Genomic DNA, 25,886 nt, shown 5'->3' on the forward strand with positions numbered 1-25,886 from the left:
GAAGTGAACAAACTGCAAATTCTGAGATTTGCAAGAAGGGGCAGGTGGAAATGTAACAAGTGAAAATTGAAGGCTAATTATCTTCAGGCAGCACTGGTCAGGAGCAGGTGTGAGGAGTTACCTGGGGGCAGACAGATCCCTCAACTCTGTCATACTGGCCTATGACTGCATCTCATGCATGTGTGTAAGATATGGTAAACTTAAATGACCTTTGAGTTGCTTATTAATATTTGAAAATCTTAGCCTGAATGTGATTGGGGGGTGCCTAGCTTACAATGGCCTGATGTTCAAAGTTGAGCCCTCATCCTCTGAAAATCAGCCTAATTTAAGGGGTCCTAGCTGAGGAATGCAAAATTGCAGATTGCTTTGGAAAATCTTGGCTACAGCATCTAGGTGTAAAGAGGTTTATGTGGCTAGGAGAGAGCATGCTCAGAACTGTACACTTGGAGCTGGGATATTGCTGTAGCTGAGGTATATGCTGAGAGAGCTACACCCATGTAAATGAAACCAGCAGGCCTGAGCCTCCTGTGTGGCATGAGCTTGTGAAAGTGACCTAATTTGGGGTGGTAATCCTTTAGTTGGCCTCAAAGCAGTGAGTTCTGAACCTTAATGCATCAGCCCAGCCAGTGGTTGGAATCCTAGAACGCAGTACTCTATCAGCAATGCAAACTTCAATGGCTTTCCATTTTTATTTCCTACATACATGTCGTCCTCTTCCAGCATGGTGCACTGAGCGAGGAGGAAACATCAGGGGCTTCGCCATACTTCAGTCTGCATCCATTTAAAGTCCTGAGTGAGTCAATTCACATTTGGGCTACTCTGTTAACTTGAAAATCTCCTTATTTCTTAGCCCGAAGAGGTGGGGCACTAGCAATACTAAGCTGGTCCGAAATCACAATAGTCATTTCCACCCTAACCAAAAAAAAAATTAAAAAAAAAAAATTGGCTTCAATTTCCAGTGAAAAATTTTGGCCTTTCATCAAACTGCCAAATGTTGCTTCCCCCCTCCCACCCCCTAGCTGAAAATGCGTTTGGCAGAATATCAGTGTTTTTGGCCATAATCTTTTGGTTTTCAGATGACAAATCTAAATAATTTTTGATGGAAAACAAACTTTTCACAAGTGTTCAACAGAATACTGGAGTTTCAACTAAATGAAGTCTGGTACAAATTGGTGAGTCCTCACTGCATCTGCTAGTGAAGAGTTGAGGGGGGGGGACTCTGAGTTCGCACTGAACCAGAAAGTAGGGGTGAGAGTGGGGAACTGTTCATCTGCTTTTAGCAGTCCAAAGGGAACTGTTCTCCCCTTTGCACCCCCTTTACTTTAGCCCCTGCCCAAGAGGGATGGTCTAGTGGATAGCATTCAACTCTTGGCTCAGCCTTTCTGTGCTGACCTTTTGGACTCCTCTCAAGCCCTGGGGTAGGGGAATTTGCCAGGAATGGGGCCTGGGATTGTTGGGAGCAAGTGCTGTGGAAATCTTGTGCAGTGTGGCTGCTCATCAGACCCCATGTCTAAGTTATACCAGAGGCCACTCCAGCCCCTAGAGCAGTGCAGGATCAGAAGGGTGCAACTCCCCATCTACCTTCACTGTGCTCTGGACTGCTTCTCTCAGAAAGTCAGCATGGAATCCTGCCCCAAGTGCTTGGAGAGAAAAGTCCTCTTCCAATTAGAAAGCTAAATACTTTTCCCACATTGCCTTGTGTACAATGAATCTTCATTAAATCCTCAATGATTCAGTTTCAAGTGTAAATAAACCCTCCGAAGTTGGAGATACATACAAAAATGCTCTGAAGAAGTTCCTCCTGCTGCTGGAGTATCACGCTGGGAGCATTTTATGCTGTTCCCAGATCATCTTATTATTTGTGTAAATATTTGCTCCGAAGGTAGAGAACAAAGTTCTGGGAGATTGTAAAAACATGATTCCAAATCCTGTTTAGTTCTTACAAAATGTCTATTCTTACAAAACATTATTTGTTTTCCTCCATGGGATAACTTTTTTCCAAAAGGAAAAGAATCCCATGGAGGAAAGTAATCTGTGATTTTCAATCTCGGATTCTGGATCTAAGACTAAAGCACTTTTATAAACATCCAGGGGCCCACAAATTTGTATTTAGTACTTTGTGTTATGGGGGTATGAAGAGGCCAGTTGTGCTGTGTGCTGTCCATATACATAGAAAGAAAGTTTCCCCACCCTCCCCCCAAGAACTTGCATCTAAAAATACAAGATAAGTAAAAACACCGACAGGAGTATTATCCCCATTAAATGAAGGCACTTGGCCAAGGTCAGACAGGGAGTCTTTGGCAGAGCTGGAAACTGAACCCAGACCTCCTGAATCCCAGTCTAATGCCTTAATGGCCAAAATATGTATTTGCATGGGTATATTCTTTAGTAGATCAGGTGTATTTTATAATGCAAATCGGGAGGATCTCCACTTCTGAGAGTGCGCAGATTATTGTAATCCAGTGTGCAGAATGCTGGAAAGAGGGTCTTCACTTGAAGCAGAAGTCCTCATAAACATAAATATCTTGTGAAAATAGGATTACAAACTTTTGTTTCATTTAGATTGAATTTCCTTTTGAAATTAAAAAAAATGTGCATCTCTAATTCAATTGATTACTTATGTGCTGTGAAAAATTAGATTGTCTCAGGTGGTGCATCTAGCCAAAGGGGACCAGAATTGCCAACCACAAGCATTTAAAAATCATGACTAAGGCCCCCCTAAAAACATGTGAATGTCTTAAAAATAAGACCCCTCATTAAACCCCTCAAATTAGTATTTCACTTCTGAAGGTGGAATCTTTAAGGTTCATATTTTCCTCTTTGCAACCACATGCTTCCGGGAGCTGAGGTTTTATGAAACACCAAATGTCAGCACACTCTTGATTAAAAGAGCTGGTGAGAGGTGGGGACTTATCCCAAAGATGAATGCTGTAGTGATGATCTTTGCCTGGCTGTCTCATTTTCACTCCTTATGTGATTCTCTTTCCTTTGCTCCCAAGACTGGGGGAAATGCACCACTGGTGTATGTGGGTGCCATTTTGAGTTCAGAGGAATTGCTTCTACTTTCACCAGTGGTGAATTTGACCCAATGTGTCTTTGGACTAGATTTGGCTCTCCCTGGAGCCTAAGGAAAACCATCCATGGACTTCAGTGAGTGAGGATGGGGGCAGGGAGGTTGACTGGGTTCCAAGTGAATGTTCTTGTCTCTTCCCCAAGGTCCTTGTGGCTTCTATACCTCTTTGCTTGCTGTATGTATACTCCTCTATCTCAATCGCTGCTCTCAGCAGTTTGAGGCCCTTCATGGGGGGATCTGGTAGATGAACTAGATAATCTCATAGGACTTTTCCATCACTAACATCTGTGATTGTCTTCCTCTCTGGTTCTTATAGGAACTCCCTAATTATAGCACTACTGTTCCAATGAAGGCTGTTTAAGAAAACTGACATCTTCCAAACTTGCTGAATGGCTTTAATAATTAGACAATGGGGTTTTCTTTCTTTTCTTCCTGCTGACTCTTGCTTGTGAGTCTGCTTGGAATAAGCCAGATAACAATGTTCCCCCTCTTACAGGCCTTTGAATAAATGACACGATATTAGAGAAACATTTAAAATTGTGTAAATGGAACAAATGACCTTGCATTCATTTCATCCTCCCACCAATCCCAAAGCACTTTACCTTGCATTCTCGCATTCACAGCTTCAGCTCCCTCAGTGGCGAAAGGCAGCAGGGCCCAGATCCACAAAGGTATTGAGGTTCCTAACTCCCCTCAAAATCAATGAGAGTTAAGAACCTAAATACCTTTTTGGTCTGGGCCCAAGCATTTAGTTGCACTGACCTCGCCAAAGGAAGGTTAGCTTTGCTGAGATGGCAGCTATATGCTCTCTACAGTGGCTTACAAATTTATAAACAATATGATCCTGTCAAATAAAATACGTACCATGGTACATTATGCATATATGCCCTATGTGTTAACTTCCACCCTGATACCCATTTACGAGCTGTCAAGGCTGAATCCCCACTCTGGCACCTCGAGTGCAGGAAATGGGGGCCCGCAAGGATTTTAAAAATTAATACTTGCCACTCCAGGCTTGTATAACACTCCCAAGGTTACAGCTTCTCTTTGGCCTTGGCTTGGTAAATGCTGCCATCACCCAAATGCAAAAGATCCCCCAAACCCTTTGAACCCAGGAAGGAGCACTTCGGAATTCCTCCCTGTGGTACCCTCAAGCCCTTTCACTCCGCCTCAGGGGAAGAGCTGAGAAAGAAAACAAAGGAAATTGGCTGTGGCTATCAGCTATTCAAACAACATGCACAGACCTCTTAGGACACCAAAAATCCAATCCTGTTCTTAAAGGTAAATTTTGTTAAAAACAAAAAGGGAAAAAATACATCTGGAACTTAGGCTTTTTGCTAGATCTTAAAAGAAACAATTTCAAAAATTAAGAACCCAAAATAGCTTTCTTAGGGATTCAGCTTAAAGGTTACAAGCAAACAAAAGGATCTGGGGTTAGCACAGAGGAGATCCACAAGCCAAAATAAACAGAAGTAAATCTGATCGCATCTAGCTAAACATCCCTAATTTACTTACATATTTGGGGGGTTTCAAATAAGTAATTCTAGGTATGATCTGATGAATTTTCATACCTGATTCAAACCTTACACAGCATTCCTACTCCATGTCTCCTCCTCTGGAGAACAACAGAACAAAGGGAAAGTTTCTTTCCCATTTTAAAAAGTTTTAGCCTTCCCATTGGCTCCTTGGTCAGGTGCTCACTCCTTTTCTTTTACCTGTGGGCTTGTTAACCCTTTACAGGTAAAGCAAGCAGAGAACAGCTACCAAGAGGGTGTCTGGCTGGGTGTCCATCGAAGGGAATTATCCCCCCACTTTATTTATCACACGAGCCTTGGTGTCTTGGCCAAATTACAACCATGGGCTATGGTGCTGCATCAAAATTTACTCACATGGACACCCTAAACCTATGGAGTGTCATGGAAGTCAAAGAACTCCATGTGGAATCAGGTCTGATGCAAAATTTGGTCCTTTGTGCTGTTATACAAAACTAATTATTCAAGAACATCAGAGTATAGCAGGGCCATTGTATAGGAATGTGTAGATCTATAAACTGCTCTAAATAGCACTTGCAATATTATCACCTAGGACATCTGTAAACTACCAAGTTGTCACTTCCACAGTGCATGAAACAGAGCAATGGAAAGATCCATAAAGTGATAGTGAGTCTCTTTAAGAGCATATGACTTGTCATGACATAGGAACGATTATACTGGATCAGACCAATGGTCCATCTAGCCCAGGGTTTTTTTCTGATAGTGGCCAGTGCCAGATGCTTCAGAGGGAATGAACAGAACAGGACAATTTCAAGTGATCCATCCCCTGTTGTCCTGTCCCAGCATCTGGCAGTTGGAGGTTTAGGGACACCTGAAGCATGGGGTTGCATCCCTGGCCATCTTGGTTAACAGCCATTGATGGACCTACCTTCTGTTAACTTATCTAATTAATTTATAATTTTGGCCTTCAGTTTTACAGATTTAGCCACAAACTTCCTGTGTGTAGTCCTTTTTTCGAGTTCTTCAGTTCATTTGCTTTCCATTTACCAATGTTCTCATAATCTTTGCAATTTCTTTCTGCAATTAATTTCTGAAAAAGACAAAAGGAAGGAAAGAAACACATGGAGCAGGTGTGTTGCAAGTCAGGGCTGAAGTGTATTGACAGGGCTGCTTGAAGAGTATCTGCTCCAGGCCCTGCTGTCCTTCTCTCACACTTTTAAAGAGAGAAATTTTAGAGTATTTAAACTTGAAATGTGGGTGCTGTACAGAAAATGTCCCAAGTGTATGGAACAAGCGATCCCTTCTGCTGTGTGCTCATAGCAAACCTCTCAACTTGGCCTAGGGAGAAGGAAGGTGGCCGTAGTATCCTCACCATCGTTCAGCTGTCTGTCTTCCCTTTACAGCAGTTATGGATAGGGGTCTCTGCATTGCACAAGGGGCAGAGAGGCTCAGCTCCTGGAAGCAGTGTTATGATTAATTTGTAGTAATTATTATTATGGTAGCATCTACAGGCCTATGCTGAGGTCATGCCTACACTAGGAGTGCTTTACCAGTATAGGAAAATCAGTATTCAATACCAGCAAAGTGCTTGTTGTGTGGAGGTAGTGTATATTAGCAACCTGTGCTTTTACTGGTATAGCTTATTCCACTACCTCTGAACAAAGCAAGTTAGGTGGGTAAAAGTGAAGGTTTGCTGATATGACTGTGTTTACACTAGGGCATACCTCTTCACACCCTTGACTGTCCTAGCTATGCTGGCATGGACACGGTCTGAGACTGGGGGATCCTATTGTGCCAGGTGCTGTATAAACACCTAGCTGAGAGACTCTCTGCCCTGAAGAGTTTACAATAAGTGACTCAAGGAGTGGGAAGGACAATGGAGATTCAGTGACTTTAAGTCACACAGCAGGTTAATGGTTGAGCTGCGAATGGAATCCAAGGCCGAGCCCCAGAACTTCCTGTAGGAGGGGGAGACACTCAGAGGTGGGTCTGATCTCCTCCCCACCCACCCCGAGAGCAGTGGTGCAGGGGAAGGACAAGTCCTGTCCCTCCCCAGCCTGGCTGGCACTAGTAGCTTGGAGCCCCCCGACTGGGGCTCTCCCAGCAGCATGGGAGAGAGCAGATTTCGTGATGAAGGGCTTATTTCATTGAATCATTGTCCGTGCCACATTTTTCATAGCCATGAAACTGGTAGGGCCCTAGATGTAACTGGTGGGAGAGCTTCTTAAAAGATCAGGTAAACATTCAGTTGTTCCTTAAACAGTTCTCCCAACCCTACAACACAGTTTAGTGTCATTTTGTTATCATGGCTGCCAGCAATCAAATTCCTTCATTCTTACAAATTAGATATTGGGCCTTAATGAAAGTCACACATGGTCTTAGTTTTTCACATAGTAAATGAAACTCTATGCCAGAAGAAATTTAGCCTCAGAAGAATAGGTTCACATGGCCAACAGTGGTGATCAGAATCCTGCTGCTGCTGGTCAAGAATGAGGAAAGAGACACATCTGTGTCTATGGCCCTGATCCTACTGTCAGTAAAGTCAATGGTTAAACTCCATGAACTTCATTGGGTATGGTCCTGATGGGAAACTGGCACAAAGAAAACCCTGCATGCTATTTTTATAGCTGGCTGGCCATCAAGATAGATTAGCAAATGTATGCAAAGTGTGCTAACTGATATCAGTTCATTGTCCTAAGAGTTTGTAATTCATGGGAAATGCAGAAAACTTTGTACTCTAAATGGGATGCATTGTTAACAGAAGATGAACAATCTTCTGAATTCAGCAAATTGGTGGTGGTCTGCAGTGCATATTTTATATGTAAGAGTCTGTTGTGCTAGATCAGTGGTCCCCAACGTGGTGCTCGCGGGCGCCATGGCACCCGCCGGGGCATTTATGTGTGCCCGCTAGTGCCCAGCAGGGGAGAGAAGCTGCGGCCCTGCTCCTGCCGGGGACAGAGAACTCAGGCTGCGAGCGTGGTGTTCTCTGTTCCCAGCAGGCGCGGGGCCCGCCTAGTGCCCAGCAGGGGAGACAAGCCGCGGCCCCGCGCTTGATAGGGACAGAGAACTCCAGGGCTGCAGGCTGTGGGCGCCAGTGTTCTCGGTCCCTGGCAGGTGTGGGGCTGCGGCTTAAGCCGGAGAGAAGCCACGGCCCCGCGCCTGCCAGGGATAGAGAACTCCGGGGCTGGAGGCGCCGGTGTTCTGTCCTCGCAGCTTCTCTCTTCTCTCTGGATTCATATGTTATATTAAATATGATGTTTTTCAATAAGCCTTGAAAAACTGTTGGCGTCCGCCACACTCTTCTGAAAACATGAATGTGCTACTGGCCACAAAAAGGTTGGGGACCACCGTGCTAGATTATGCTAAGATTGGCCTGGATGAAAATGAAGCAGGTCCTTTCACAGTCCAAGGGCTAATTATCTACATGATGTTAGAACTAGTACTTTACCACTGGCAATTCAACACCTAAAATTTGCATTAATAGATTTGCAGGGAGTAATTTTGTGTGCTTATATGAAAGATTTTATCAACTTAATATAATTTTGCATTTTGAAGTAAAGAGGCCGTACAGAGCAATTGACATCACCAATATTTATTCTCTGTTGTGCATATTAAGGATTGTACCATATATGCTAATAGGAGCTGCTCTTTCTCTTCCTCCCTCCCTTTTCTAGAGTAGGCACTTGGTAACAGAATGATGAATAGGTCTCATTTCAATTCCCTGAGTCCCAGGAAACTGCAGAAGTGTACTCACCAGGTTGTCAAATTGTTCTGCTTTCTCTTCAAGTACTGTTATTTTCTGAAACACTTTTTTTTAATAAGGCAAATTATAAATCTGGAAAATAAAATTACTATGCCTACATTTTTTAATTGATCTTAGTGCTCATGGAAGATGCCAGGATAACCTCTCTAGAATCTAAATTTCTCTGTGGGTCAGATCCTCCTGTGATGTAAACAGGCATACTTCCAACAGAGTTATGCAAATTTATACCAGTTGAGGCTCTGCCCTGTATATACAGAAGACCAGTACAGCACAGGTAGAAGTAGCACAGATTTCTCTGCACTGCCCAGCCGCATATGATGTATCCCTTACTTAAGACTCACATTTGTTCTCCTCCATAGTCCATGTGACCTTTCTGCTGAAACTGCTAATGGAGTTCCCAGGGTGGCTGATATTTGAGATATAGATAGATACCTGTCTGCTGGGAACTAAATAAAAAATTAGGCTTGAATAAAGACTGGGAGCGGATGGGCCATTATACAAAATAAAACTATTTCCCCATCCTTATCTCTCCCCCACCCCCTACAGTTCTTCACATCTTCTTGTCAATTGCTGGAAATGCGGCCACTTTCATCACCACTACAAACAGTTCTTTTTCTCTCCTGCTAATAATAGCTCATCTTAACTGATCACTCTCCTTATAGTGTGTATGGTAACTCCCATTGTTTCATGTTCCCTGTGTGTATATATCTATCTTCCTACTGTATTTTCCACTGCATGCATCCGATGAAGTGGGCTGTAGCCCATGAAAGCTTATGCTCAAATAAATTTGTTAGTCTCTAAGGTGCCATAAGTACTCCTGTTATTTTTGCGGATACAGACTAACACCGCTGCTACTCTAAAATCAAAAACAGTAACTCATTTCATCTATGACATTGAAGGCTGATTCCATGAAAACCTTTCGGTCCCTCTGCCTCCATGTGCTTTCACACGTGTATATGGTGACAGAGCTGGTCTTAGCTCCTGATTTGTGTCCCCCACCTGATCTGAGGAGTGTGACAGCTTAGTGAATTGATTGTCAGTCATCATTACCTCACTCCTGCTACCTAACTGGTCTCTTCCCCATGTATTGCCTAAGCGTATGCCCATTAGATCTCCTCTTACTCAATAGCTTCTTAGACTTTGAGGTTGGAGGGATTGTCATAATCTAGTGTGTCCTGCATATTACATGCTACAGAAAACCTCACCCACCCACTCCTGTAATAGACCTCCAACCTCTGCCTCAGTTAATGAAGTCCTCAAATCATGGATTAAAGACTTCAAGGTATTTGACTGTCACTTTAAGTATTACCCCGTCTAATCATCACATCCAGTTGTTTTGTTCCTAATTAATTGCCTACTGTATTTGTTGTTGCCTTATTGTTCTGCTTGTCATTCATTCACTGTCTTGCTAATCACTAATCTGTATCCTATTTAGGGTCTCTTACCTACGCTCCTATCCCACCCCCTCTATCTTCTCTTCTCTGTTACTCACTCTTACCTTCTTTCCACTTCACATATACATGTCCACTTGCTCCTCCTTGCCATGTCATCACCCTCACCTGGGTCCTCAAAGGTATTTTAGATGCCTAACTTGCATTGATTTCAATGGGAGTTAGGAGCCTCAATACCTTTGAATCTAGCTGCCTAATTACCTTTGAGCTGAGGCCATCATCAGTTCTGGCCCACCATGACTTCCAATGCACAGTATCTTCCCCCCCCTCCCCCCATCAACCTCTCACTCTGCTCCTCAACCAACCTACCCTTGACTCTACCTGCTGCATAAACCACTACCCCATCTGCCTTCTCCTCTTTGTCTCTAAACCAATCAAGACTTCCTTGTTTTAAGCTGTCCCAGTAAGTTGAGAACAAGGGCTCAGTGTTAATGGCAGGGAGACCTCAAACCAATAAATGTAAATGTTCTGCCACATAATGTGCAATCAGCCTGAAGACCCTGCCATGGGAGGTGGTAGGAGTCAAACTCTGGAGCTGGCTTTTAAAAAGCATCGGGTAACTTTATGAGCAATGCTAATACTTGTATTTACCTGGTACATGCTGAAGTAGGGGTAGTCAAGCCTCCTGCTTTAGGGCATTGGCTGATTGGTGCAGAGTTCAGGAAGGAATGTATAGCATCTAACATGATGCATTATGGGGAATGCTTTCCTCTGAAGTGTCAGGAATAGGCCAATGTTAGAGGCAGGATACTGGACTTGATAGTCTAATGGTCTGATCCAGCATGGCAAATCTTGCATTTCTTTGTTTCTAATTGCTGCCTTTGATGTGTTACCTTCCAAAAGGCCTTTTACATTTCCCTGCATATTACTGTCACAGTGAACCACTGGCTTTTAGTTATCAGAGACCCACTTTAAAAGGCTTCTAATTGCTAGGCTAGTCCATGGAATAGTCATTTAAAACCCTCTTCCCAATGTTCATTCTGTGGCCCATCTTCTTGGTTTTAAATTTTATGCTTTGTATCCTCAGTTGCAAAATAGAGACTTCTCTTTGCTTAGATACAATTAACAAGGCTGTATAGCTTAACCCTCCTTTTCTTTTGCCTTAGTAATTAATTTTTTTGCTATTGGTCATAGAACAGTAGTAAAACATTGCTCTACAAAGATTCTGCTATTTTATACCTGTTCAATTCAGAAACAGCCTTATAAAAATAAATTACTAAAGCATTTGGAATTGTCTGATAATGAAATTAAACCCTTTCAACCACGAAGGCCTTCAGGTCCCAAACTTTAAGTTTTATTATTAGGGCAGCTAAGCTAGACATATGAGGCATTGTCTCTACTAAGATAACAACCCGCATGACTACAAACGAAACCAAACTCCACAAGAGCTGTGTCTGTAAAATTCCTCAATAGAAAGCATTCTATAAATATCCCTCAAATACCACTAAGCTATCATCTCTGACCACCTTCATAGAATAGTTTATAGAACTCATTTCCTAAAGAGTTTGGATTTGAGTTGAGGAAGTCACAGCCCTTTGTAAGCATTATCCAGCATGTGCAGATTACCCATTTGTAATGTCTGACGATTTAAAGGGGAAAGGTGGATATATTCCACTGTATATTCATTCTGAAAAACACCGTATTTTCAAATGAGCCACTTTAAACACAATGAGACCATATATTTATTCCCCTTGATATCAAAGGATAAAGTATCTGTTTGCATTAATATTTGAGTGCTGTTTGTATTCTGGCTTGTTTGTTTTTTTGTTTCCTTGATCACCTGTATTTTGTTTGAACTGAAATGATCAGTATGCAGGTTCAGAGCTCTGCAAATGTGGAGTTCATTGCACGATCAGGGCCTGCAGCCATATGACCACACCTTTTTGTGTAAATATTGTGCTTGTAAGTGCTCTGCCAGTGTCTCTAGACAGTGGTTCTCAACCTTTCCAGACTACTGTACCTCTTTCAGGAGTCTTTTAGTCTTGTGCACCACAAGTTTCACCTCATTTAAAAACTACTTGCTTACCAAATCAGACATAAAAATACAATCATGTCATAGCGCACTATTACTGAAAAAAATTGCTGACGTTCTAATTTTTACTATATAATTATAAAATAAATCTGTTGGAGTATAAATATTGTACTTGCATTTCAGTGTATAGTGCATATAGAGAAATAATAAACAAGTCATTGTCTGTATCAAATTTTAGTTTGTAGTGACATGGCTAGTGCTTTTTATGTAGCCTGTTGTAAACCTAAGCAAATATCTAGCTGAGTTAATGTACCCACTGAACGACCTCTACCTACCCCCAGTGGTATGTGTACCCCTGGTTGAGAACCACTGCTCTAGAGTCTAGACCACACTTTGCCATTTTTCTGAGGCTATTTACGCAACCTTTTGCCTCACTGAACGGTGCAGGGCACTGCAGGGATGATTATGAAAACTTCACTTTGGACTGAAAGTTGGCTGATATTTGATATACATTGCACAGAACTTTAGTCTACTTTATCAACAGTATAATTTGGTGACTCAAATTATACATACCAATTTACCATGAAATGCTGTATTAGTAATTCTAAACTACTGTGTAGTTGTATAATTTTCAACGTAATTAGGACTGCAGAATATTACTTGATATAGAACTAAACTCACTAAATACTAAGCGCCAGATTCTGATGTTGCTAACACACAGGTGTAATTGCAGACAAATGCAATTGAAGTCAGTTACCCCATATTTGTACTACTGTAAATGAGATCAAAATCTGGTCCAAGTAAACCATTTTGGATTAAATGCACAGCAGCTAGGATATTCCCCAAGAACAAAACCAAACATTATAAGCCTGTTCCTATGAGATATGCAGACCAAAGAGCGCCAGGAAAGTTTGGAGATGCTTTTAACAAACTTTGGGGGTCATTATTTATAATACCTTTTCGAGTATCACACATTGATAGGGGTTCTAGGAATTAGTAATTAGTGCAGTATATTTTTAAATATACATGGAAGTTTTACTGCTGTTCAGAGATGAAGCAAAAGTATCTAGTCACAAGGAATTTTGGTTCTTAAAGGTGTTCTTTACTACTAAAGTTAAAGAAAATATGATGCATAAGCATTTTGACTTCATACAGTCTTAGTAGCTCTTCCAAAACAGATATCTCAATCTCCTAAAAGTAGCAGTAGTCATTTTCTTCTGCCTGGTAGAGAATTTAGCCTGTTTGGTTTGGTGACAAGCTGCTGTAGATATCAAGTGACTAGCTCTTTGCAGTATCTCACCAGTTGATTAACATGCATGGCTATGAAACAAACAGCATTTGGAACAAAGTTGGTTTTTATGGCTACATAGTATTAGTCCTGGAAATTTACATTTTGGTATTTCTCCAATTCATTTTTATCCAGCTCTGGAAGGGCTTTTTGTGCCCAAGTAAAGGCAGTAATTTCTTCATCCCAATGATGGTTTGGGATGTTGCACATATGCCCTCAATATGGCTTTCACTACAAATGTGGCATGCCCACTTATCTCATGGCTCTGCATTTTTCCTTGCTGTTTTAACCTTTTGTGCATCAGTATAGGTTATGATGGCGGACTTCTCATCTTAACTGCTTCATAAATAATTTCTATCAACAAGGATCACCAGTGATCCTGTATAACTTAGAGGACATTTGCATTTTCTTTTTCTTTAAAATGTTGCATTGCAAGGCTAAAAGCGGGACAAAGAGCTAAACTAAACACAATGCAACAAATCAACACGTACATCATATGATGCTATTGAACTACAATTTTTATGAAAAGAGCTTTCATCAAGGTGACCTTTCTGGTGAGCAAGATTAAGAAAACAAAAACATACAAAGTTCTTTTCCTCTTACACTTTAATTTAAATGAATGTAAAAGAAAATTTCTATTGTAATTTATCAACTGGAAAAATCTTCTATTTCATTTGGCCTTAAAGGCTCCTGGCCCAATCTTTTTTTTTTTTTTTATTAAAGTAAAATTACCATATGACTGAAGCCAGCTGAGAATAGCAAGTGTATGCTCTTGTATTAATTTTCAGTACTCTATCTGTGCTTTTGATTATAAAAAGTGAAAAATACAATTGCCAGTCCTATGGAATTAATAGGATGCATAACGGGCCTGGACAGTTTACAAGTGACATCATAGAGGTTTGCAAAGAAAAATCACAGGTACTGCACAGAGGGCTTTGAAGATGAAAAATATCCCCCTGCCTTCTAGGGCATACTTATAATTGTCTAACGTTTGTCACAATGTATTACACGCAGTCTTCACCTTACGTGGCCTGCCTGTACTTCAGCCCTGACCTCGCAAAGCACTCAACTCCAATGGGGCTATGTGCATGCTTAAAGTTATACACAAGCTTTGCTGGATTGGGATCTGGGGTCTTAGTTTCTAAGAGGCTGCTTTACTTATTGCAATGTAGCAAAAAGGGGCAGAATAAAATTCCCACTGTCACTGTAGGAAGTGCTGAGCAGCTGCGACTACTTTTCCCTTAGGGATTTTCTGACACAAATCCCTCCTGCCCTGATATTATGTTGTTCTGATTTCAGATTTAATCAGCAGGATCCATTTCCCCCGAACACACATGAACTGTAGTTGAAACATTCTTGAAGCAGGAAGAGCTTATTTGATTAAGAAAGTTCCATGCTATGATATTAACTCTGTTCATTCTCCTGTTGTTTGGCTTTAAAGTTCTGTCAGTATAAACAACCTGTATATTATTAAAGGGAAACCGTTCCATTACACTTTGTATCTTTAACTTAGCACTTTAAACTTTGTCCGCTGCCCCATGCTTAGTGTATCACACAAACCTCAATAAACAAAGTTTACAGTTAAAACAAACAGGATGGGACAGAAATAAGAACATCTGCTCATCCTCAGTCTAACACCAAACCAGGTCCAAAAGGAGTTGGCGGATGTGATTGCAGAGCCATTAGCCATTATCTTTGAAAACTCATGGTGACTGGGGGAGGTCCCAAATGACTGGAAAAAGGCTAATGTAGTGCCCATCTTTAAAAAAGGGAAGAAGGAGGATCCAGAGAACTACAAGCCAGTCAGCCTCACCTCAGTCCCTGGAAAAATCATGGAGCACATCCTCAAAGAATCAATTCTGAAGCACTTAGAGGAGAGGAACATAAAAAAGGCTGTACCGGGTCAGACCAAAGGTCCATCTAGCCCAGTATCTGTCTACCGACAGTGGCCAATGCCAGGTGCCCCAGAGGGAGTGAACCTAACAGGCAATGATCAAGTGATCTCTCTCCTGCCATCCATCTACATCCTCTGACGAACAGAGACTAGGGACACCATTCTTACCCATCCTAGCTAATAGCCATTTATGGACTTAGCCACCATGAATTTATCCAGCCCCCTTTTAAACATTGTTATAGTCCTAGCCTTCACAACCTCCTCAGGTAAGGAGTTCCACAAGTTGACTGTGCGCTGCGTGAAGAACTTCCTTTTATTTGTTTTAAACCTGCTGCCTATTAAGAGGAAAGTGATCAGGAGCAGTCAGCATGGATTCACCAAGGGCAAGTCATGCCTGACTAACCTAATTGCCTTCTATGAGGAGATAACTGGGTCTGTGGATGAGGGGAAAGCAGTGGATGTTATTCCTTGACTTTAGAAAAGCTTTTGATACGGTCTCCCACAGTATTCTTGCCGACAAGTTAAAGACGTATGGGCTGGATGAATGGACTATAAATTGGATAGAAAGCTGGCTAGATCATCAGGCTCAACGGGTAGTGATCAATGGCTCCATGTCTAGTTGGCAGCCGGTATCAAGCAGAGTACCCCAAAGGTCAGTCCTGGTGCCAGTTTTGTTCAATATCTTCATTTAATGATCTGGATGATGGCATGGACTGCACTCTCATCAAGTTTGCAGATGACACTAAACTGGGAGGAGTGGTAGATAGGATACAGAGGGACCTAGACAAATTAGAGGATTGGGCCAAAAGAAATATGATGAGCTTCAAGAAGGACAAGTGCAGAGTCCTGCACTTAGGACGGAAGAATCCCATGCACTGCTACAGACTAGGGACCGAATGGCTAGGCAGCAGTTCTGCAGAAAAGGACCTAGGGGTTACAGTGGATGAGAAACTGGATATGAGTCAACAGTGTGCTCTTGTTGCCAAGAAGGCTAATGGCATTTTGGGCTGTATAGGTAGGGACATTGCCAGCAGATTGAGGGATGTGATCATTCCCCTCTGGTCGACATTGGTGAGGCCTCAGCTGGAGTACTATGTCCAGTTTTGGGACCCATACTACAAGAAGGATGTGGAAAAATTGGAAAAAGTCCAGCGGAGGGCAACAAAAATGATTAGGGGGCTGGAGCACATGACTTATGAAGAGAGGCTGAGAGAACTGGGATTGTTTAAGCTGCAGAAGAGAAGAATGAGGGGGGGATTTGATAGCTGCTTTCAACGATCAAAAAGGGGGTTCCAAAGAGGATGGATCTAGACTGTTCTCAATGGTAGCAGATGACAGAACAAGGAGTGGTGGCTTAGTTTGGATATTAGGAAAAACTTTTTCACTAGGAGGGTGGTGAAGCACTGGAATGAGTTAACTAGGGAAGTGGTGGAATCTCATTCCTTAGAGGTTTTTAAGGTCAGGCTTGACAAAGCCCTGGCTGGAATGATTTAGTTGGGGATTGGTCCTGCTTTGAGCAGAGGGTTGGACTAGATACCTCCTGAGGTCCCTTCCAACCCTGAGATTCTATGATTTAAATGCTGCCAGGAAGAAGGAAATACTGTTAACCCTGTCAAAAATTAAAGTTTGAAATAGCGAGTATAAAGGGACTGTTACTGAAGCTCTTGACACTACTGTTGCCTGCAGTTTGAGTCCCAGCCATCCCCAGGAAGGCTGTTGCACTAAGGTGATGAATTACCCCAGCTTGAATGAAGTTCCAGTGTGAAGATTTCATTGATAAACTGGATTTCCACTTTCCAGGAGCCACATGGCAACCTGTTGACCATTCAAAACAAGACAAGCAACAGTAACAATTGCCCTCTCTAATGTTCTATGAGATCTTCAGAATGCTAAATCACCTGTGACTTATGTACTAGTCCGATGTAACAGTGTAGCCCAGGCTGTATGTACAATATGGGCCTGATTCATTATGGAGGTGCAAAGCAACACAGTGACTTACACTGGTGCAAGGTGAGTGCAATACATTGCTGTCGCAGAAGGTTAATGTTTGACACCTACTCTTCGTAGTAGTAGGGGCAAGTGCACAAGAGCTGTAGGAGGATTCCTCCCCGCAGCTTTAGCTTCACACGTCAGCATAGCAACCTTTCATTCTCTATCAACTGCACAGGATGAGAGAGATTTAGGGCTGGTTTGACCACGTATTTAGGTGCCTAAAGATGCAGCTAGGAGCCTGGTAGGAATTTCAAAAGCACCCAGGTGCCAGTCTCCCTAAATCTCATTGAACTCCCATGGGAGTTAGGCACCTAGGCACTTGGGAAAATCCCACTAGACTCTTATTTACAAGAACCCAATGCCAGCAAATATGGAGTTTACAGCCACCCAAACCCCACTGTAGATTAGCACATATACACCTGAATATAATGCAGGTAGCCTAGGGCCCAGGCTAGAGGTAAGGTAGACAAGCCATCACAAAAGCTGGAAATACAAGCAAGAAGGAAGCTGCTGTGCTAGATCACCAGTCAGTTACCATTCATTTTAAAGTTAAAAGAGGACTAGCCAGAATTCCCTTACATTAGGATGCACATACCCATCAGTGACAGTCTTACATGGTTTGGAGACTTGTGTGTTTAAGAAACTGCCTTTATGCCATTAGGAGCTGCAGTTATTCAAGAGATGTGGCAGCAGTGGTGCATTCTGCTTAATTAATTAGCTTGATCACAGTACCACCCCTCTTTGCTAGCTCTTTCTCCAGAACATTTGAGCTCACAGTGTCTGAGCATAAGCTTTTGTGGGCTATAGCCCACTTCATCGGATGCATAGAATGGAACATATAGTGAGGAGATATAGATACAAATACAGAGAACATGAAAGGCCAGCACAACATTAGGCTGCATTTGCAGCGGCAACATAATGTAGGAGAGGAAAATTATAGTCCATCTTTCCATGGACTTGCCTTCTGCACCTAGTTCTGGGCCATTTGTTACCCCCCTCAAAAAATCCAATCAAAAACACAGCACAGTTGTTCTTCGTGAGCTCTAAAAGTAAGTCACTGGCTATACATCTGAATGCCTAATGATGTGGAAGGGAAACTTTGCAAGGAATAAGTGTATCTATCACCATGCAACAGCACTTATATTCAGCTTTAAAAAAATGCATACTCCCTTTTGTAGGTCCCACTGAACCTATAGCTGCTGTGTTCATCACCAAGAAGATCTATTACCAAGTCAATGGTGGTGACAGGTGACTGATGTAATAGCTTCTCTTTCTCCATTGGATAATTGTGCAGCTTTGTCCCTGTCCTGTGCTTTACAAGCTACCTGACTGTAATTGTGTGAAGAAAGAATGAGACAGCAGGCAGGGTATTGATTACAATACCTGTATAATCTGGGGCTACATTAGCTGCTCCTGAGGATCCTGAAGCAGATGTGGGAGCCAAATGGTCTTCCCTGCCACCACTTAAAGCAGGACTTGGCAGTGTGTTGGAATTTCAGTCTCCTTAAGGTAGGGTGACCAGATGTCCCATTTTATAGGCACAGTCTCGATTTTTGGGGTCTTTTTCTTATATAGGTTCCTATTACCCCCCCACTCCCTGTCCCGATTTTTCACAGGTGCTGTCTGGTGACCCTAGCTGAAAGTATAATAGCTATGTAGAACCATGTGATTCAGGCTGTGACTGAGCCTACCCAAATGGGGTCACCCTGAGTGTTGGATGCCTGACAAAGTACTAGGTGTACTGCAGGATCAGAGGCAATTGTTTCTAACTCGAGGCCCAATGGGCTCCTGTTAGTCAGTATCTGTGTGTGGAGTGAAACTGGCAAAGTTCACTCAGCTCCTTCGCTTTCTTTTTCAAAGTATTTGTCCAAGTTTGTTTGAACATTATGGATATTTTGGTTGAACTATGTACTGAAGCATGTTATATAGCGATTAAAATTCAGACTTCCCTCTTTAAAGCTAGAAAAGTATTAAATTAAATTTTCATCATCCTTGATGGAGTTTAATTTCTTTAGTCTATCAATGTTTTCCAGGCAAGCCAAGTGTCACATTGAGGCAGGATTTACATATTCATGAAATAATTTGTATTCAGGAGAATCGTTGAATGTATTCAGGGGATATTTCCCCCTTATTAATGTGTGTAGCTCATGAGACTATTCAGGTAACCTGCAAAACTGAATCCCACAGTGTTATTGCAAAATGCTATTTGTTAGCCAAAACCAGAACCAGGGGCAGCTCTAGGCATTTTGCCGCTCCAAGCACGACATGCAGGCTGCCTTCGGTGGCTTGCCTGCGGAAGGTCCGCTGGTCCCATGGCTTTGGCGGACCTCCTGCAGGCGTGCCTGCGGGAGGTCCTCCGAAGCCGCGGAGCCTGCGGACCCTCCACAGGCGTGCCTGTAGGAGGTCCTCCGAAGCCGCGGGACCAGCGGACCCTCTGCAGGCAAGCCACCAAAGGCAGCCTGCCTGCCACCCTTGCGGCGCCGGCAGAGCACCCCCCGCGGCTTGCCGCCCCAAGCACGCACTTGGCATGCTGGGGCCTGGAGCCGCCCCTGACCAGAACTACATGAGTACCTGATATTGATCTCACTGTGACACTTCTGAGTGAAATACCAGCATGGCAGAAGTTAATAGTATTTAGCTGCATGGGAATGTTGTCTGTTTTTCTTCTACTTTCTATGTGGGTTGAATGGTTACTTTCCACTAGTAGTGGGGATTGATGGTGTCTCTGATATATGCCAGTCTCCTCAATTCATACATCAATATATACCAGTCACTCCCATCCATTATATAGAGTGGTTTGTGCTAGACTTCCATTGTTTTCAGTTAATTTGTCAGTTACTACATTTTTTAATAAAAATGTGTTTTATGTATCAATTGAAAAGGTTTCAGGAAATAGTCCCTCTTCCTCTTTAATAGTGAACCGAGTGTTTAGGGGAAGTCCTGGAATGACAGCCCAGCATGCTGAAGTCCTGGCATTTATCCACTGAACTCGCATGGCACAGTAGAAATAAATAACAATATTAGGTTAAAGCTCCTCACTTGGAATTGACTCTGCATTGACTTGTCCCTGCATCCAGGCACAGCCCCGGTGAACTCAGTGGGGCTCCATGTGGGGCACAGGAGTCTGCCCACGCAGAGCAAACTGCAGGACCTGGGCCTCAGTCAAGGGGGAAACTCCCATTGGCTTCAGTGACAGTTTTGTCTAAGACAGGGCTTCAGGATTGGGTCTAATTTAGTCCAAGAAATGCAACAAGATCTTGGGACGTACCCCACCCAGCATGCCTCAACTTGAGCCATGTATTAAGGAGTAGCTCATCTGCATGCCCCCTCAGGCCTCTCTGTCTCTGGCTTTTCTACACAGACTGCCAGCCAGGGTGCCAGTTCATAAATCCAGCAGTGAAGTGGACATCTGTCTGCTTGGCACAGGACTGCTATCACCACTTTCACTTCACACAGGTCGCTGACCAGCCATCACTAGTTAGCTGAGTCTGTCTAGGGAATAAGTGATTTTTGCAGGGCTTAGTTAACAGCTGCTAATAAAAGTTTTGTTGCGGGCAAGCAATTAACCCCAGAAAAGGCAGCTCCAGAGCTAGCTGGCAGTTTGATTTGTTAAGTTGCATGTGGGTGGTTGGGATGGGGGTGGGAGTAATCTGTCTTCTAGGTTTGCTTGTGTTTTTCTTTTTCAAATTGATTGTCATCTGCATAATTTCACAGGGGAGGGAAGCCCGCACAGTCCTCTTGTTCTTTACATCTGGCCCTGCAAGCAAGCTGAGTTTCAAGCCTACACTAGCTGGTCTCCTCTGTGCAATAAAACCTGCAACACTGGCACCTGGTTCACACACCTACACTGTTTGTTGCTTTCCTCCTCCTCCTCTTCCCCCTGTACGTTTTCACCCACCCAGGAGTCAGCCTCTGTAAGGCACTACCTCCACTAAACAGGTGCAAATCTCTCTCTCTCTCTCTTGGACTTGGGAGGACAGAATTTAACAAACCACTTGCAAAGCAGCAGCAATTCCAACTGTGGTGCTAACCAGTGTGCCTGAATGCCTCTGTAACATGTGCACTGTGTTTGATTTAACATCATGATCAGTAGCTAAAGAACTGCTAACACGCTGCCCTGGGGTGCATCCCTTAGATGGGTGCAAATAGAAATGATTTTACATTTCCAACACCAGTCCTGTTGGTTACTGGGTTTGACTTTTGTGGATGTTTCCTCAGCTACATCCTATATCTACTGAGTAACTTGAAAGCAAAAATCCATAAAGCCACGGTATGATTTAATGTGGATCTTTCCTAACTGCAATGGGCTCAATTGTGAGCCCTGACAGGGAAGCTAAGGGTTGTCAGATTCTCCTTCCTTGCCTGAACAGCTTACCCTCATTGCCAGAGCCTGCATAGGAGGGGAAAACAGCTGCTGCTCTGAGGGACAGGGTTGGGGTAGGGAGTAAGCACATTTTCTGTTCTGCCTCCCTCCCAATTCCCTTTCCCTACCCCCAAAATGTGCCAGCTCACCCCCTAGAGCTAGCACGCTGATCAGGGAAGTGAACAGGCTGACCCAGTTCACTACTCCTCTGAAGCAAGGGAGCAACACTTCTCCTGGCGCAGCCCAGATATGCACTGCCCTTTCCTCAGGCTGGATTGTTGGAGATACGACAGACAATGTGGTCTAGTGGGTTAGGCACAGTGCTGGGAGCCTGAAACTAATCTCACCTCCGATGATCACTTCCTTGATTGCTTGAGCTGGGCAAATGACTGAAGTTCTTCAAGATGCAGTCCACCCATCTATTAGATGGGAGATACTATTACTCAGGTTGGAGTTATGGAGATTGTTTATACAACACTTACACACCATGAGCCAGATTCTCATTTACACTGAAGGCCACTCTACACCACTCTGGCAGCATACAGGAGCCTTAAAGTGGGGAATATGTTTACACCCATTGGCCAGACCACACAGTTTAAGTAGTGAGTGTAAGTATTTAATTCTTAAATAAGCAACTGTTTGAAGAAGAACCAGTCCAAGAACACATTACAGTCAATAAATGACTGTGTAGATGTATATTCATAAATAAACCTCAAAAGTCTAGAAATGAACTGCTAAAGACAGTGGTTACTTCCCTCATGCCATGCAGTCCTCCTTCACTTATTACTGCCCATCAGAGGTGGTGCTAGCCCACTGGGAACCCCCACACACAACACATACAAAAAAGCGAATAGGGGTTCCCCCTTGAGCTGCTCGGCGCCTTAAGCAATTGCTTAATCTGCTTATGCCTAGCGCTAGCTCTGCCACCCATCCATGCTTGATTCCTAAAGGTATCTAACTTGTGCATTAGGGAGTTACATATCTCCCTACTACTTGAACCCACACTTTACCCTGGGTGCAAAAACTTGGGTAGAATTATTGGTAGATATGAAATTATGCCCAGAAGACATGAAGCTGCCTCAGAAAAATCTGAGTCCTAAACTTTTAACCACCAGATAAAAACACTGAAGGAAAGTTTGGTTTTTCTCTTCCCCAACCCAAGATAATTTCTTGAATTTAATGTAAACAAATTCATTTTACCTACAAAATAGCAAATATATAAAGTTTTATTGGGAGGCGGAGTATTAAGTTGTTGCCATAGAAATGGATTCTGTTAAAGTCTAATCTGCTGGTATTGAAGTCTGGTTCTCTGTGTCAGGTTAACTAGAGAATTTGCTGACCCAAAGCAACCTTACAGTAATTCAGTATTCATGAGAACTATTAATCTGCCCTCCTCTAATTAGCAGTTTACTGGGTCTGAAAACTATTAAATAATATAGTGTGTTCTGTTTCCTCCCATCAGTGCTCCTAATGAAGAGTAAGAGGAATTTTAGTGTTGATATCTCTTTAATTATGTTGCAGAATGGATTTCTCTGAGGGTGCTAGGGGAGATTCCTAATGACTCCAGAGAAATCAAACTTGAGAGCAACACGGTATCATCATATAACACATACAATCAAACAACAAATATCATTGCTATGGCATTAGTAGAGGGCACAATCTCTGTGCGAAACAGAAGTGTGTATGTGACCATATCACAAAGAATCTGAAAAACTAGTGTACTGCTATTTCATGTCCATGGTCCAGAGACTGCACTGTTTTAAAGGGTCACTCTAGAAATAGAATGAGCTGGCTATTTGCTCTTTTTAATGTTGGTAAAGAAAACTACTATATGGATCTAAGGTAGATCAAGAAAAAGGCCTTTGTTTTCCTGGTGAATTGTACTACCCTCCCTTAAACTGCTCCTCAATTGCGGGCCTGTTTCTGTGGTGTGGGTTTTTTGTTTTTGTTTTTAATTTCAGGGGCCTGATTCTCCTCTCACTGATTTTGTTGTAAATCAGGAGTATTTACAATGAAGTTAATGGAGTAAATTGTAGACGCAAGAAGAGATTCAGGGCATGGGTGTGCAGCTGTGTGGGAGTTGGAGGTGTGCAGGTTTTGCTCAAAATATCAATACAGTTATTGTGACTGCACAAATCAGGCAGTTGTGCAAGCATACAACTAAAATCAGCTATGTGCCGCAGCAATGACTCTATTTGCATGTGCAATCACAATTATGCATGCAAATTAGGTACCCATCTTGCACATACACTTGCATGCCTAATTTTTTAAAGAAGCCCATTTTTCTTAGTTGATTCAAGATGTAGTTTGCAGTTTTTTTTTCATGTCAAACCATGTTCTCGACTCTTCTAATGTGATTGACAGAAAATGCCCCCTGCTTTCAAAAGCAGGTTAACATTAGAAGGAAAATGACAACAAAAGGCCTCTTAAGAGAGCTCTTCATTTGGTTTTCTTCCAAGCCACAACAGCTGCAGTGGGTGATTAGCTTCATGTGGTGTCAGTTGCATTTTTATCCAGCGGGATCATGTTGTGTTTGTTTTCTTTTTTCAGACATTTGTCCTTGTTGCTAGTACAGCTGTGTGCACCATTCAGACCAATATATTACAGAACAGTTACCATGGCTGAGAGAGGTTAGCTGGCCAGGATAAGGTAATATCTGTGTCCGTCGCCGCCTTTGTGTTCTCTTGGACAAGTAGCTGTATTCCTAATTTAAAGCATAGAAATCTCCAGGTTTCTTCTCTCTTCAAGTGATACCTGCTTGGAAATCACTCTGTCAGCAAGTGCAAATAGCAAGTTAAGCATGCACTATGGTCTAAGTGAGGGAGTGGGAGAACACAAGAAATTCTTTTCACTGCTACACACTTGAAACCTCACTGCAGTCAGTGTGATTGTGCATATGAGTGTACTTTGATCCAGTGGCTAATTTAGATTTCCACATGGCAATGGTACCATTACAGCTCCAAGGAAAATAATAATTGGAACCATTTCCCCTTTTACTATCAGTACTGGCTTAATAGGACCTTTAGTCCCAGCTTGTGTTTGGTCCAGATCTCAGAGAGTCATGGTGATTGACTCAAATCTTAGCAAGGATTCATCTTTTGTCATTATCTATAAAAGAGCCCATGGAGGCAGTGTAGTTCAGTGCATACGGCAGTAAGACTAGGCATCAGAAGACTTGGGTCTGTTCCTGGCTCAGCCACTGACTTGCTGTGGGATATTGGGGAGACCACCCTCACTTGCTTTTGCCTCAGTTTCCCCATCTCTAAAATGATAGCCCTTGCCATCTTTGTTAATGTGTTTTGAGCTCTTTGGAGGAAACAAACTATATTAATATTAAACATTCATGTTACTGGACCTAAATCCATCCTATTCCTCTTTAGCCACAGAGCACTCACAGCACCACTGTCAGCCTCCCACAGTGTGCCTAGAGAGTGTCTATGGGTGAGATGGTGGCTCATCTTTTATACACATCCACCTTTCCCTTGAAACTACCAATAGGAGGCAGTTTTGCTGGGGAAGGTAAGATGACATAGGTGAGATGTAAATATCTGACTGGGTAGCTGCATGTATCATTCCCCAGTTTCCATGCACTGTCATGGAAACTGTTAAATTGTACACAAACTAACCTGGCAATCAAGCCCCTTGCTCTTTAATAGAGTGACCATTTGCCAATTTAATCAGGTGACTTCTCACTATCAGAGCCTTAATGGAGTTCCAGAGCACTACTTTAAAAAGTGCTATCCAAGTTTTATAACACTCGGATTTATCTTCCTAGCCCATTCCTTCCTTTGTACCTTATGCGCTGTAATCCATGGCTGTGTTCACATTGCTGACTTCCTCCTCTGTGAGCTACCAAATTCAGTCACTGCTGAAGAGAGAGAGCATTTAGGACTCTCCCATTCCCATGGTGAGCATGTATTGAAAACCTGGCTATTCAAGGAGGCCTTCAGCAGAGAGCAATAACATTTAGTTTGACTTCTGTTTGGATTATACAGGTCCACATCCATCCTGTTTTATCCCCAGAACCCTGCAACTCTCTGCTTTGGTTATGTGCACCCACTCGCCAATTAACAGCCCATTACCCTGCACACCTGCAGAGGCTTTAGCCTCAGAACAAACCCTCTGATAACCATAGTAGTAATAATTGATACGTACATATCCCCATTCATCCAGAGGTCTGCTGAGAACCATTCAGAACAGAGTAAGGCTTACACCATCCAGTTGAAATAGCAGGAGGAGACTTTGCAAGGTAGGATGTAATTATTCAGGTTGGAAGTTGGGTAGGACACTGGGGTGAACACTCCATCTTTGCAAAAAAAGAAAAATGTCACCACTGGATTTTTGAATAACTCCTCTTCTGCACCTACAGTACTAGTTCTCCTTCTGAGTATGCAAATTCCAGTCACATTTGGAGTTTCCTGTGGTTGTTTTCCAATAACATGGGATTGGATTTGTTAGATGCCCTGCTGTTTAACTTAAATACACACACATGCCCCTAGACCTCCCACCTCTCCCAAGCATTCTCAGCTGCCATCTGTGCAATCCTGGATCTAAGGACAAGGGAGCACAGCATTACAAGCATGTGGTAAAGAAAAGC

The 25,886-nt window shown here is 42.7% G+C and overlaps 1 long non-coding RNA gene across 1 annotated transcript; it reads left to right on the forward strand.

The window, feature by feature from the left end:
• Positions 1–46: 46 nt before the first annotated feature.
• Positions 47–20,818, forward strand: LOC120368912. The gene is made up of 3 exons (XR_005582840.1): positions 47–180; positions 721–793; positions 20,641–20,818. It is a non-coding gene; the product is annotated as an uncharacterized LOC120368912 (long non-coding RNA).
• The last annotated feature ends 5,068 nt before the right edge of the window (positions 20,819–25,886 follow it).

Source organism: Mauremys reevesii, linkage group 7, assembly GCF_016161935.1.
Source record: "Mauremys reevesii isolate NIE-2019 linkage group 7, ASM1616193v1, whole genome shotgun sequence".
In the NCBI taxonomy this organism is placed as follows: Eukaryota; Metazoa; Chordata; order Testudines; family Geoemydidae; genus Mauremys; species Mauremys reevesii.